Consider the following 15,898-nt stretch of genomic DNA (forward strand, 5'->3'; position numbering starts at 1 on the left):
TGTGGGAAAGAAAAATATAACATTATGCGTAGGAACTATAACATTATCAGAATCAATTGAGTGAATTCACATTCTCATGATTTGTGATCTCATTGCCTCTGTTCTAGTGTTTAGAAAGTGTCATGTCCTGGATTCATTGTGCATTTTAGAACTATGTATGATTTTCAAAGGTAATGATGCATGTCTCTCATGCCTGCTAGTCTGAGTCCTTTTTAGCTTGACCATAAGCATTCGACCTGGTGCATACTTAAGTATACTTATACTGTGGAAGGAAGCATTTGTTGGTTGTAGTGTCCTTTAAAAATGCTTGCTCATTAGTGGTCAGTTCTGCCTTTTTCTCCCTCCTTTTTCTGTTTCAGAGCAGTGACTACTGTATTGTTCCACTTTGGTTTCTTTATCTGTTGCTGTGACGGACTATTTTTTCACATTTCTTTGGTGGTTCCCTTTCACTGTGCGCGTGTGCATGTTTTAGGCAGGTAGCTGCCTGAGTTTTAGTGTAGCATTCCATTCCCCCTCCCCCATGTCCCTGACATTTGCTTTGGCTTTATTCCAGTGCTGTACTCGTACCTGGCTCCTAAAATAAGCTTATTTTACTAAATAAAATACCATATGCGCTTGCATCGCAGAGAGTCTCTCTCTCTCCAGGGCCACTCCCTGCCAGCACTCATGACATCCACACAGGGCATTGCTTATCTCTTTTATTGGGGCCATAAATCTTCTCAGGCTGCTCTACTAACTTAATTAGAGCCTTGTTGAAATGTGAGGGGAAAAATGCTTGTTCATGCTGTGATCTTTTTCAAGGGTTGCAAAAGTGTGTGTGTGTGTGTGTTTACGCGTCATCTAGGAAGAATGCCTTTACTCCTAGCAAATGGGTGGCAATCACATGGCAATCACAAAGTAGCCTGCAAACATTTTACTGTATTGTGCTTCTCCTGTTTACCCGACCCTCCTCTAAAATCAGCTCAAGTGATAACATTCACCCAGAGACCCCAACCAGAGAAGATAGGCATGTTTACAAAGATAACACACTTCCGGATGTTGGGGCTCTGAGAGGACAGCCCTGGTTTATTAATGTGGCTTCTTAAGTTTAAAAAAAAAAAAAACGAACAATTAAAATATATGGTCTCACTCACATCCAAATGAAATCTTGCCCTCTGTTTTCAATAACCATAACCTACAAAATACCTCAGTTTCTAAATGTTCCCTGCAGCATCTGCACATGAACAATTGCGTTTCCATTAAACTGACTCTGTTCCTCAAGCAGCCCTTGTTGGATCTTTATTTCCCCTAACCGACCTTCTGTCTGTGTTCACACTTAAGTGAACAGCACTGTGGTAACCACACAGTCTCTTGTAAAATATGTTCATGAGGCCCGAGAAGAGTTTGTTTTGAAGCTGCCGGTTTTGCACAGCCTTTGCAGCAGCATGGTTATAGATCTTAATAATAACCGAAGTGCAATCGTCAAAAATCGATCAGTCAATAAAAGCTGCTGGACGAGCATTGCAGATGGGCTGTAAAATGCTGCCAGGCATATTTTCACTTTTTTGGGATTAAGGCAAAGCCCTGACGTGTTTTGTTTTTTAGGGCTTGTTCATTTGTATCGTGCTGATGAAGTACATTAGAAGACAAGGCTGTTTTCAAGTGCCCGAGGCATTAAACTGGCTCCCCTAGCAGCCAGGGAGTCGAAGCTTTGTTTAATATTGAGCACTGAGGCAGCTCTGCGATTACAACCCCCCTTTAATCAAAATGTCTTCCCTCTGCGACTCCCTCTTCTTTAAGTAAATCCGTGTTTATCCGGACACTTTTGGAGTTACCAAGAGGTCTTTAAAGCCAACAAAGACAAAGCATCACCTCCCAGGGCAATACCCTTTGAGGCACAAGTTTACGCTGTTCACGCCCATGGCTTAACTTATTTATGTCTGTATGCTTACAGAGCCTCACGATGATACGAGGTGGGCACTTAAGGTGCTATATAAAGCCTGATACAATAAATTAACCATGGTCATTTTTAATACTCATCTCTCCAGCTGCAGTCCCACAATACCCAGTACCACTCTGCACTGTACAGATGTGAGCCACTGCAGAAATTGCCACCTCACCACCTCTCCGCTATCCTGTTAACAGGGCCACTGCAATGTGGGGTTTACAGCTGCTGGGCTTCCCGCATAGTTATGCGCTTACCACAACTATCACATAATCCACAATTTGCAGCCTAATTCATACATTTCAACAAAGAATGTGGTTCTAGCTCAAATGGCTCAAAGTTACTAATCAAAAGCGCTAGGAGAGGTGCTAGAAAGTGGCAAGCACTGTGCAAGTTTAAGGGATAAACTTTCAGTTGCTGTATTCAGGTCTCATGCTGGTAATGAAGGAGAAACCTTTGTCCACACAGAATGAATGTGCTAAAATGACTAAATGGCGAATACTGCCACTGACAAATAAATATTCTCCATTCTTACAGCATATACACAGAGGGAGATGGGGTTAAACCCTTCGATAGCACCCACCTCCCATACCAAACGTCTGCAAAAAATATTATCCATCATCCCTTGTGCCACTTGTAAGGTACACGTACAAATTCCCTTCCTTCACCACCAGTATGTCACTTCCCTACAACACCTCTTCAGTAAACTGCCATGTACACCCTTAGGACCACTTACTCCAGTTCACAGATCCTAGGCACATATCACTTCTTAATCTGTTATCACAACACTCCTAAACTTCAAAATGCGTTCCAGAGCCCTCATACCAATTAGTCTGCCCCTTAATTCCATCTTCTACCTTGATGTCTCTTGCTGACTCCCCTTTGCCTTATCCAGCCATCGCACACCATCATACTTCAGCTGTACAGTACATACCAGAGCTTGGCTCTTTCCACCCTTCTGCTCCGAGACCCCACAGTTAACAGAAACCTATCCCTCACACATCTGCTGTGTGGTATTATTGCTATGAGCCATTCCTACAGTCTAATCAGACTAACAATACCTATGTACCCATTCACTTAATTCTGCACCGCCTATGCTAGGCAGCAGCCACAAGCATAGCTGTACCTGCTGATTTATCACACCATGCCAGTGATCTCTTGTCCCATGATCTGCATTTATGGTGTTGTCTCAGATCAACCCAAGCATGCCCCTAAGCACTTTGTTTTTCAATGTGACGAGTAGACCTAACTCTTATTCACTGTGCCATGGCACAACAAAACTGCACCTCACTGATAGTCATAAGGGGAGAAACTTGTCTGGGGTGGCTTGTATTCTCTTCTGAAGGGAACATGGCCTGGAAGTTAACGTTGGACTGTTCCTATTGGAGCAGGATCAAGACTGATTTGCACATGGCTAACCCTGTCTGCCAGTTCGGGAAGCGCAGTCTAAAACAGTGCTCAGACAGCACTGCTTCCTGATTGAAGAGGCCCACCTTGAATAGCCCCAACAGTCGCTGTCACAGGCACAGAGCTCTTCACCTTCACACTCTGGACTCCTGTGTATAATATCAAAGCCAGTCTGTCGGAATGAGGCAAAAACACTCCCAAGATGGGGGCCTTTTTGTGTCCTCACTCGTGCAGCAACAGGCCTGGGAGGGTTGTTGTGGCACCTGGCATACATCCACTATACTCCAATCCAAAATACATAGGTAAAAGACATTGGGCCTGATTACAATTTTGGCGCGAGGAATAATCCTGTCACAAACGTGACAGATATCCCCCCTGCCGTTTTACAAGTTCCATAGGATATAATGGAACTTGTAATACGGCGGACAGGATATCTGTCATGTTCGTGACAGAGTATGCCATCTGCCAAGGTCGTACAATGCCAATAGCTCCAACTCTCACAAATGCAAAACCTATTGCATTGCAAATGCTTGTTTCACTTTGGCTGTTCTGTTTATGGTTGTTCCATTGGTTTTGATTGCTGCTTCTTTCCTGCATCCTCTGTTGGGGATGAGGTAATTTTGATTGCTAGTACGGCATGTCATCTGTTTTTCACTGTTTTGCTTTTTGGGTTACATATGAAGTCTGCCGCCCAACCCATTTAGAGTTTGGCTGGTGGCCTGCCATCAGCCAGTAGAGCAGGCATAATAACCATCCACCACATTTAGAAATCTCCATAACCTGACAATATCTATGCCAGCAGCTCCTCTGAAAATATTCAAAGCTTTCTCAGTGGTGACCATGTTTCACATGGCCTCTCACCCACCTTTTTTACGTTTTTGAAAACAAAACAATAGTGCCTTCCACACCCTGTTTTTCTCTTTTTACCACTGAGTGGAGGGTTGTTTTTATAATTTTTCCTTTCTTGTGTCTGCGTGGCCAACCAGGCTTTTCCTCGTGGTTCCTAACCGAAGGAGGTGGCTGTTTATAACCATTGCTCTGACAAATTACAGTTTTTTAAATTTTATTTTTAAGTTGTCTTATCTAGATAAAAATGAACAATACGTGGAACATAGATAAAGTTATGAATGAATCACCATGTAATGATTTATTCCATAATGGGTCCTGGAATAGAATTGGCACATAGTTTTTCTTTGATGGGATCGATCAACGCCTTACTGTTTGTCTTTGCTTCAGGCAGTAGAGGCAGGATTACAGCACAAGTGCTTTTTACTCCAAGAACTGGCTCACGTGGCCTCTAGAATAATCAAAATGTCTCTGTGTGGAATCCTTTCTTGTACTTGGTCTACCACTTTTAAGGGCCACCAGTCAGCAGCATTGGTTTTATATTTTTTATGTTGGAAAGCATGTTTCTAATTTTTTACGTTTATTGGAGTGATTGCACTATCTCCAAATGTTGTCTACCAAATCACATTTTGACTTCATCTGTCTTCTGGGGAGAGCAAGATCAGGAACGAACATAGTATGCTGAACAAAGGTTTACAGGCCTACTTCGCTAGGCAAATTATTTAGTACTCACTGAAGCTCATAAAGTGTATGAAACCATACCTATTATGACTCCAGAAACCTAGTTATTAAGGCTTGCTACCATTGGCTACATTCCAGATGGACCAGGTGCAAGATTAGCAGATGTACTCCCAGAGCAGATAGATCAACCATACATGCCTCAGCAGTGAAAGCAAGGCACCATCTAAATTAAAGGTCTGAACTGCTTTCATTGCTACAAGGCACTGTAAGTCTTTAATGACTGTTTGAGCAATGGTAGTCTTTTTCCGGCCACACCCACAGGAACAAAGAGTAAGAGTCAACCACAATCAATATATAGTTATTCTATTTCGCTGCTGGCTGCGGACCAAAATGGTTTAGGAAATGATACCGATGGCATATCATATATCATGAGGGGAGTTGATGCTGGTCTTACAGTAGAAGAATGCTTCATTTATTGACAAATGTTATATGTCTGTTTGTAATATTTTGGCATTCGTGAGTAAACATGGCCACCAGTATCATTGCTGACCCTTTGCACGTTGCTCAGATGAAATGTAGCCCATCTATTTTCATTACGTTTGTGCTTATCCCCAGCTCCTGGTATGGATTCCATGGGCACTGTATCTTTGCTGAAGGTATATGTATACTTAAAAAGAAAACCATCAGGGAGTTTTCACATTTTAATGAGATCATCATCTTTGGCCCAAACAGATCAGCATGGGACGACTCCTGGTGGCCTGCCACCTTGAGGTCGGCTCCAAAGCCCACCACCCACGCACGCAACCTCGGCTTCATACTGGACTCTTCTCTCTCCATGACCCAGCAAGTCAACACCATCACATTCTCATGATACAACATCCTTCGCATGCTCCGCAAGACCTTCAAATGGATCCCCGTGGAAACCAGAAGAACGGTCACACACACCCTCGTCAGCAGTAGACTGGACTACGGCAACGCGCACTCTTCTGGAGCTTGGCCATTGTTCCTGCGTAAACTCCAGCGCATCCAGAATACCTCAGCACGACTCATCCTTAACCTCCCTCGCCACGAACACATCTCAGCCCTCCTGAGAGATCTCCACTGGCTCCCTGTCAACAAAAGGATCGTCTTGAAGCTCCTGATCGATGCTCTCCACAACACAGGACTGGCCTGTCTCAACAAGCGTCTCAACTTCCACATCCCTACACGCCAACTCAGCTCCGCCAACCTCACCCTTGCTACCGTTCCCCGCATTCACCGCACCACATCTGGCGGTAAATCCTTCTCCCACCTTGCCGCCAAAACCTGGAACTCCCTCCCCGTCAACCTACTTCTGACCCAGGACCTCTTGACCTTCAGGAAGCACCTCAAGACCTGGCTCTTCGAGCAGTAGCCACCCCCCCACCCCCAGCACATTGAGACCCTGCCAGGTGAGTCACGCGCTTAAGAAATCACTGATTGATTGATTGATTGTTGCCTCTGTTGCAAGCATGATGTCTGCGTCAATGTTTGTTTGTGATCCAGTAACATTGGCAAATGTGCAGGTTTCATTCACTCTCTTTGCAGCTAAGTCAGATCCTGTTCCTTCTAGTCTGAATTACATCACTTTGTAGGCCACCAAAGCTTGTCCTGAAGATCAGGCATCTTTGTTCAAGGCTGGGTGGCATTTATCAACCTACCTTCTCGGTCTCTGAATTTGTTAAGGTTCCAATGCAGCAAATCCACATTGTACTCTTGTACTCAGAGTGATGAGTTCAACACTGTTAGTGTGGGAACTGACAGATGAGCTGCTTGAAAGACGAGTAAGATGACATTAATTTCAGTTAGTTGTCCACTGGAATCCTCCCCAAACTGAAAAATATTTTTGCTTACTGCTAATTGCAGGCTGCACAGAGCTGTTTGAATAGATCACACTGTTAAATTCAAATATTGGTAACATTTGTGAAATGTGTCTAATTGTGATTAGATAGTGTGATCTAACCACTATATTTTGACTGAACAATCTTTTTTTAATATCTAAGGTAAGGTTATAGTTTTCCTAATTAAATTAATCAGTCCAGTAAGTACTATGAGCGTTTTTGGTTGAGTGGAATGGCACAATTACATTCTGATGCTGTAATTGATCCAAGATTGCGTGTAAATCATGCTTCGCCTCTGACTTTAATGGATCTTGAACTTAAAGCTGTGGTTCACTTTGTAGAGAAACTGCATGTGCACAGAGTCTTTATCCCACCCTGCTTGGTGTCTGTATAAAGCAGACACTTGTTTTAAAGCCCACCCATGCATATTGTGCTCTGAGGTTCTCAGACACTAAGTAGGAAAATGCTTCCATTATGTCAGAGTCACCAGATCCTCGGGGTCTGTGCACGTTCCCAACACTTCCACCACAAGACAGCTCCAATACTCTGATTAGAATTATCACAGAGTCTAAGAGAGTCCAAGTGGGGAAAAGGGGATTAGGAAGGGAACAGCTGGGAATGAGACCTGTAGGAAGCAAAAGGTTAAAACACACAATATCAAGATTATATCATATGAATAGACAACCTATGAATGGACTTAAACAACTAGGCTTCAAGATTACTGGATACCTGAGAGGAAAGCAAGAAATGGTTAAATGCAATGTTCAGATTCAAACATTATCTTTTGCATGAGGATCAAGGAAAGAAAAAAACATTATTCTATACACACTACATCACATCTAGAACTCTAACATTTTGTTCTCTCAAAAACTGTAGGAAACATGAATTGTGCACATTGTATACTTTCACAAAGGTTGTAAATACCATAGAATGATTGTGCACCATGAATAACATAAGTTAGACTCGAGAAATAAATCCTGCGTCTTGCTGGCTAGAAAACCACCTCATAAATGCTATGAAAAGGTAGCACATTATGAACACCGTGATATTAAACACAAGAAAAGAATCGTGCTTCCTACCGATTCAAATGTCACCATGAAAATGCCAGAAAAGGTAGCGCACAATGAATAGCATGAATTACACACAAGAATAAAATCACGCGTCTCGCCTATTGGAATGCCACCATGTAAATGCCAGAAAATTGTAGCGCACAATGAACAGCATGAGTTACACACGAGAAATGAATCGCGCGTTTCGCCGATTCGAATGCCACCATGTAAATGCCAGGAAATGGTAGCGCACAATGAACAGCATGAGTTACATACGAGAAATGAATCGCACGTCTCGCCGATTTGAATGCCACCATGTAAATTCCAGGAAATGGTAGTGCACCATGAATATCAAGGTTTAAAACACGAGGAAAGAATTGTGCGTCTTGCCGATTCGAATGTCACCATATGAATGCCTGGAAATGGTAACGCACAATGAATATCAAGGGTTAAAGCACAAGGAAAGAATTGTGCGTCTTGCCGATTCGAATGTCATCATATAAATCCCTGGAAATGGTAACGCACAATGAATAACATGAATTAAGCACGAGTAAAGAATCGCGCGTCTAGCCGATTTGAATGTCAGCATGTAAATACCCAATAAACATCAAGCACACTTTCACACACACAAGAGTCAAAAGATTTTATCATGATAATTAGTCCCAAGAACTCTAACTCCTTCGAGAACGGGATCGGGGGCCCAGCCCGACCTCCGTCTTACCGCCCTGATCAAGAATCACCAAGCGCAGTGAAAGGGCGAGGTCTGGAAGATCCAAGTAGGCCTCCGGAACAGAAGCTCAGGAAGTTGCCACTGCTCTGCACCGGGACCTCTGAATAGTGAGCATGTGGAGCTGGGCTGGCTCCCTTTTATAGAGTTTTAAAGCAGCCCACCCACCACACCTAGGCATGCTGCAGGGAAGCTTCTAGAAGACCCTGGAAGGGGACCACACCCTGACACAGTCTGAGAGCCTGCAGCAGTACATTACATGTGGACAGTATTTATATGCACGCTGAACATAAGTCTTCAGGATGAAACTCTGCAATGCAAAGGTTAAACAACATTACATCAGCACAATGCATAAATTATGTTAGCTTGAAATCGTTAGGTTTTTGCATTCTGGTCGCCTGTAGAGCGTGCACTGCCCTGCTGTTGACACATTATTACCTTCTCCGCATGGTGCATTCCTTACAAAGGATGGAGGCCAATCAATCTCAGGTGAGATAACGTCATAGGTTTTTGATAAATGGGATAAGAACCATCCCATGGAGCATAATATATCCCCCTCTAGCTGGTTCTCTACAGTATAAACCCTGTCTGGAGCATTTATGTGTCGATCTGGTATTGGCAATTGAATGTATTCTTCAAGGGTCCAGATACTCTTTGAGAGTTTAGAAAACTATAGTTAATTCCGCTAGCACTGTCCAGAAGTGCTGTTGTCAAATTCCTGTTCCATTGAAGTACTTGCAGTCATGTTTTTACTTTGTCAAACCTGCCACTTTCTTCTTTTCAAAATGAGCTTTTGTAACTGAGCCTTTCTCTTCTTTCATTATCTGTATTTCAGTTTCATTTTATTTTTATTTCTCCCTCTTCACTGGATGTATTAGTCCTTCCTACGATGCTCAGTTTGTCTGCTCCTTTCTTCTCTCCCAGTTTCAATTTACTGTTATATTCCAGCTTTTTAAGTTTTCATGGTTCCTCAAGTTGTATCCACTCCTACCAGTCACTTGCTGTGGAAGAGTTCCGTCATTATTTTCCATATAGGTCCTGCTGGTAGCTTTCACATCTTTTTCTTTACCAGAATCATGGGATGTCTGAATAATTCTAGGCAGTTCACATTTATGATCCTGTGTAAGAACAGTAGACAACACTGGTGCACAACCAGGCACGCCACTTTTCCCTGAGTGCCATAAAAAGTATTGAAGAGGCAGTCTGAAAATTAACAATTAACCTCCGGTCCAACTCATCTGATGGAGCAGCTATGTGTTCTTCTATTTATTTCTATAGCTTCAGTAATGGAGCTAAAGAGGATGTGCTATGCTTAGTAGTATATATGCTAGAAGCTACTGTTTCCCTTAGTAGCAGATCAGATACACTAGCAGTTACTGTTCCCCATGCTTAGTAGTATATACACTACCAGATACTGTTCCCCAGGCTTAGTAGTATATACTCTAGCAGCTACTGTTCCCCATGCTTAGTAGTATATATGCTAGCAGCTACTGTTCCCCATGCTTAGTAGTATATACTCTAGCAGCTACAGTTCCCCCATGCATAGTAGCATATACGCTAGCAGGTACTGTTCCCCCATGCTTAGTGGTATATAAACTAGCAGTTTCTGTTCCCCATTCTTCATAGTATTTACGCTGGCAGCTCCTGTTCCCCATGCATAGTGGTATATAAACTAGCAGTTTCTGTTCCCCATTTTTTGTAGTATATACGCTAGCAGCTCCTATTCCCCATGTGTAGTAGTAGCACATACGCTAGCAGCTACTGTTCCCCATGCTTAGTAGTTTATACAGTGGCAGTTCCTGTTGCCTGTGCTTATTAGTGTATATTCTAGCAGCTCCTGTTCCCCATGTAGTACAGTACTATACCAGCAGTACCGTACCAAGAGGAACGCATAGAATTAATAACCTGTGTTTGTCTTGGGAAGTTATTTGAGGGTAAACCATCTCCAATTGGTTTGTTTTGCTAATGATCTAAAATGGAATTTTCTTTCAATTAGTGGCACTTTGCCCATTATTGTATGGATTGTCCGTGGACTACTTATTGGCATTGGTGTCTGCAAAATAGCAGCTGCAGGAATTGTCATACCAGTCCAAAATTGTCTGCGGTGTAGATTGTCTAAGTCGCCCATAGATGGCAACTACCTCTGTTAACAAGCGTCTTAGTACTGGAGCTGCTAAATGCCCCATGTAATGAAGAAGGGTATAATGAACTAATATGGTCCATGCTAGAGGAAGGGTATAGCAAGCTAATAATGTCCAGGTAGCATCTGGAAGTCCTAAAAACCCATTCACCCAGCCTAATGAATTCCCATATATGTAGGAACTCACCCTTTAACCATGCTTGATGGTCTTGGAAATGTACAGGGGTTCCTAGAGTTGCATAAGGTTCATAATTTGCAGGAATAGCAGGACATCTGAACGTTGTGAAATGTCTAGTGGCAGGATCTACGGGTTTAAAATATCCAGCAAAGACAATATTTCAAAGGGGTTGCTGTGTGTACTGAGACTTAATGAGTTACTATGCCCCCAACATTGTGGTACTCCCGTCCTGTGAGACACGGTGTCAACAAACCACTAACATTTGCCTTTTTTTGTACAGCCGTTTCAGAATGTGATTCAAACTGTCAAAATCGAAATGTGGAAATCTTGTATTAATTAAGCGTTTAACAAATTCTCTAGCTACGAAGCTCCTAAGCTGAGAAGGATGTAATCAGTATTACAATGGGTGCCTCCCTGTTAATCTTAAAGGGTATGGTCCTGAGTGTGTTCCCCAGGGGTACTCAACCGCGAGCTGTAGTTGCATGCCATGGTGCAATTTGGGAGATATAAGAGACCATATGGCCCAGATTTGGAAATCCTAACTGTCTGAGGAGCGCATATTTCAACAACCTCAAAGTTATGAGGAAAAAAATCTGGCAGACTGTAACCTGCACACCTCCCACCTCTTGCTCGGAAATAGTGTTTATTTGGCAACCATCAGCCCTGTGAGACTCACAGGGTTATTTGTAAGTAATTTCCAGAGCCCCTTCCCCACATGGCTGAACACACAGAAGAAATCCACACTATACATTTCTGAAGGCCTTATGGAAAAATAGTGCCCTATCCAAGGAGAGATATTAGGTGTACTTATTGTAATCAATATAAACAGAACACGCATGATGATATGAGCAATAAAGTAGTGGATTAGAAAAAATGGTAATGTAATTTATAGTATTTGATATAATCAGTGTATGAGGCCAAAGCTGAGTTAAACCTATTGAGCATGAAAAATGCCTACTGTGTTTCTCAGCAGGCCTAGACACATATGATTTACAAGTTTTCTCGATGTGCTGCTGTGCCTGACTTAAAGGCAAGGTCGCTTTGTGGTTCTTTTTGGCGTTCCATACTCCAAGAGTACAGATATCTACTCGAGCTGAGCTATAAGTCCATGTCCTTCAAGGATCAGCAGCCATACTCTGCCTGGAAATCTGAAGATGTCATCTTTGATGAAATGTCTGTGCATTGAGGTGAAATACACTATGCACATTATCTTTGAAAGAGTCAGAACTCCTAGTTTGTGATGCAAAATGCACACATTAGCATATGAATTATGTTGCACAAAAACATATTTGAAACGAATGAGTAAAATGGGGAGCACAAAACAAGAGAAGAGTGCAAAACACATAAAAGAATCCTGGGTGTGTTGCTTGAAATCTCACAGATAACCTTCTTCAGCCAAGACTCTTGTGCAGTTCATGGATGCCTTGTTTAGTGTGAGTGATCAACAGATTGTGTCCTGCTTCGACTCGCTAAATCATAGATACTCCAACATTTTCCCAGGGGTAAGAAAGTATGGTCTGTGGTGTGGCAGTGGGCTTTATTAAAGCCAGCAATGCAGGAATGGCACTGGGTGGAAAGAGGGTGTAGGAGAAGGGATGCTTGTATGTGGTGTACACAGTGGGACTTGAAGTTATTGTGATGGTTTGATACCATACTGCCTTCTAAATTAAGCCCTTAGTCTCTGTAATAGAGTTATAGATTTGACAATATGGTGTTATTCTGCATCTGAGGGTGCTATCTCTCTACAGCACCAGGGGGTAAGTCTTCTCTTCTTGCTATTGCTATCTTTAGCAAGTTGAGTACACAAAGGAAGTAACTTGATTATTGAATTAGAACAAAAGAGAATCTTAGGCGTCACGATCTCCACATGCCATTCGTCTCTTATCTGATAACATTCGGAGTGCTTAGAAGCAAGCTTATATAAGGTAGCAAGGGATTTAAAAAATACATGACAAAGTCCCTTCAACAAGGTGCGCAAGTCGCTGCTGTGGGCAGACACAAACACCCAACCTCCACCACTGGACATGGGGCAGTGGGAAATTTTTGCCGTGTCACGATGAAGCTTGGCATTTAATCCTCGCTTTACCAAAAATGTGCTGGTTGTGCAATCTGTATTTAAAGTCTTGGCAGGTTCCACAGCACAGTGGCATATCTCTTGGTGAGAGCAGCCTCTAAGTCTAACCATTGGAAAAATTTACAACCCCATTGTGCAATGACCTAGATAGAAACTATGAAACCAGAAATATTTATTTTTCCTTTTTTATTAATCTCTGCCACCTTTGTGATAAATTGTGTGCTCTTGGCTATCACTTTTAAACATATTTCTCTGCTCCGTTTGCTTTAACAGAGATATGAAAAACTTAAATTTAACTAATCATTGGTAGCAAGTATGTGATGATAAAACTGAGCTGTAAAACAATAATCATTTTATTTCACCTTTGGGGCGAGAAAACCCAGACTCATAGTCCACTATCTAAAATATGGTGTAGTGAGAAAGTTATAAATCTTGAAAAAAGTTGTCCTGCACTGTGGTGTTGGTACTCCTGCATCACCGTTTTTGCTGTTGATAGTCAAATGATATCCTTACTGTGGCTTTGTCCCCTTAATTGCCATGTTGTTATAGAGGTGGGCGAGCCAGTGAAGGCTTGAATTGTGCTCAAGCCAGGTGCCTGGCTGTGGCTCAACTCGGGATTTCCTTGGATCCTCAGGCCAAAACAAGCTGAGCCTTCTGTCTTCCATCCAGGCCTAAATGTCATACCTCAAGAATTAAAGACAAAGCACTAACTTGTGATGTAAAATGAGAGAGCAAAAGAGATACACATCTACTTTCTGAATTGCACTGAAATTAGAAAACCTGGGATCAATCCCTGCTTCACTGCTTTACCAAATTGTGTGATCCTAGACAATTGTTTTATTTCACTTTGGCACCTTTTACTTCGTTATCACCACATATGAGAGCACCTCGAAATACATGAGTTCAGGATGAGTGCTGCACAAAACCTCTTTTGTTTCACTTAATAAACTATCATTTGTTCCATATATAATAACCCAGGTTACATAGATGGTTGGTGCACATGACAACTGACTTGCCTCTTGGTTCACTAATGGTATTGTTTTCAGGGTGGGGAAGGCATGAATGTTTTCTAAGTTCATGTTTGAGAACTGTCACTTTTAATAAATTTCTTTCAATGCTGTGATACAATCTGATATATGCAAGTGGGCCTTTATCTCAAGTCCCCTCGTTTGACAGACATCTACCCAAAATGGGTCCTTCTCCGACAATGCCATGAATATTTAGTACCCAGTACCAGTTCATATCAGACCCGCTCCCTCTCTGCAGATGTGGAAATTAGAGCCCAAAAAGGGCTCTAAACTAAGTTCTTCATTTTATCTTTTTTTTAAGGTTGACCCCTTAGATTTGCTTTTCCCTCTTTTCTTCACTTCCTCTTCTCACTTCCTTTCTTCTCTACCCTCTGATTATGTTATTGTCCTTTTATACACTTCCCATGAGATATGTTATGTGCATGCTCAGAGTTTATAGTTTTGTAAGTGTAAAATATCAGAAAGTCTCAACTTTATTAAATGCAGAGAGGAAAGCATTATTTATTACTTTTGTGGCCTTATCCATACAGCAGCCAATTTAAATGCAGTCACAAGAAGACTGCAATTCCCAGAACCCATTGGAATGCATGAAAACAGAAGACTTCTTTCCTGGGTCTCTTGATTACAGTTAAGCCTTCCATGCTTGCAGCTGGTCCTCTTCTCTGACGATGCACATTCAGCAATGTGAAGAGTATCCATCAGTGAAAACATCAGAGTGAACAAATAGTAAACTAGACTGTGGACAGTTCATGAGCGTAGGTGACAGGAGCTGGAAGAAGAAGAAAAAAAGAAACACAGTGCGAGTGACATTATGACTGTATGTTATAGCTGTGGTGAGATAATACTGTGTCTTTTATAAAACCAAGACTTTCCGACACTGATCAAACACTGGGCAGAATGTGCACCAAGGGCCTGATTTTGAGTTTGGCAGATGGATTACTAGGTCACAACACATGACATATACCATGTCCACTTTATTGCAAGTTCCTTATGTCCGGTGTCTTTTGTAATAAGGTGAGCAGATGGGATATCTGTCATATTTGTGAATGAGTTACCTGTCTGACAAACCCTAAATCAGGCCTCAAGCCCACAACGGTCATTTGTAGAAGGAGAGAGACCAGTATTACCAGAAGCACTGGAAAAGGAATCTGTTTGAGAGAGTGTGCTGACAGCAAATGAACCTTTGCATCTGTTGTGGGAATGCCCTGAGAAACACAATGTTTCTTAGGATTCTTTTGTCTCCCAAGCTCATGGTGTTCGACACCTGGCCCCTCACTTGGATCTCCCTGTTGAGTCAGGCAGCCTCCAGTTGTTGTGTTCTCTGAGGTCCTGTCCTCCTCCTCCCCCCACCCCACCACCACCACCACCACCACCATCACTGTCCCGTTACTTTTGTTATACTCTTCCTGGAACGTATCCGCAGCACATCCTGCTACATCCCTTTTTCCATAATCTGTTCTTTCTTAAATGCAATCCTGACCATATGCATCTACCTAAAGCTTTACCTCTAGCATGTGGGTGCTCTATGAGTGCCCTGTCTTTACTAGGTTACTCTGTGAACACTGGTAGATCACCTCCTTTTCTGAAATAACTAAGGTGTGAGGTGTTCCATAGAATATTTAGTTAAATATCTAGATGTGGTGAAATATCCCTTGCTAAATTTCAAATATGGTAAAGAAGAGAGATCTTTTACAGTCAGCAAAATATTTGTGTATTCACATTCCTCCACATTTGCATTTAGTAATGTTATATCTCTTTACATCCAACAGGAAACAAGCCTTGAATGCATGAAATGATTATCGGTATTGAAGATACTACTGTCAATCTGCAAAAATATTGAAAAATTGAGCTTCAGTATTCAGGAAAGCATCAGCACAGTTGGAGACAGACAAACCTGAATATAAACTGCCAGATCCTTGAAGAAGCAGTCAAGGGCAGTTCAGTGAATGTACAAATCTGTGCTGTGCACCTCCACTCCACAAGAC

The 15,898-nt window shown here is 42.2% G+C and overlaps 1 pseudogene; it reads left to right on the forward strand.

The window, feature by feature from the left end:
- LOC138286977 (zinc finger protein 850-like) overlaps positions 1-15,898 on the forward strand; it is a 183,738-nt pseudogene that overhangs the window by 154,792 nt on the left and 13,048 nt on the right.

The sequence above is a fragment of the Pleurodeles waltl genome, chromosome 4_1, assembly GCF_031143425.1.
Source record: "Pleurodeles waltl isolate 20211129_DDA chromosome 4_1, aPleWal1.hap1.20221129, whole genome shotgun sequence".
NCBI lineage: Eukaryota > Metazoa > Chordata > Amphibia > Caudata > Salamandridae > Pleurodeles > Pleurodeles waltl.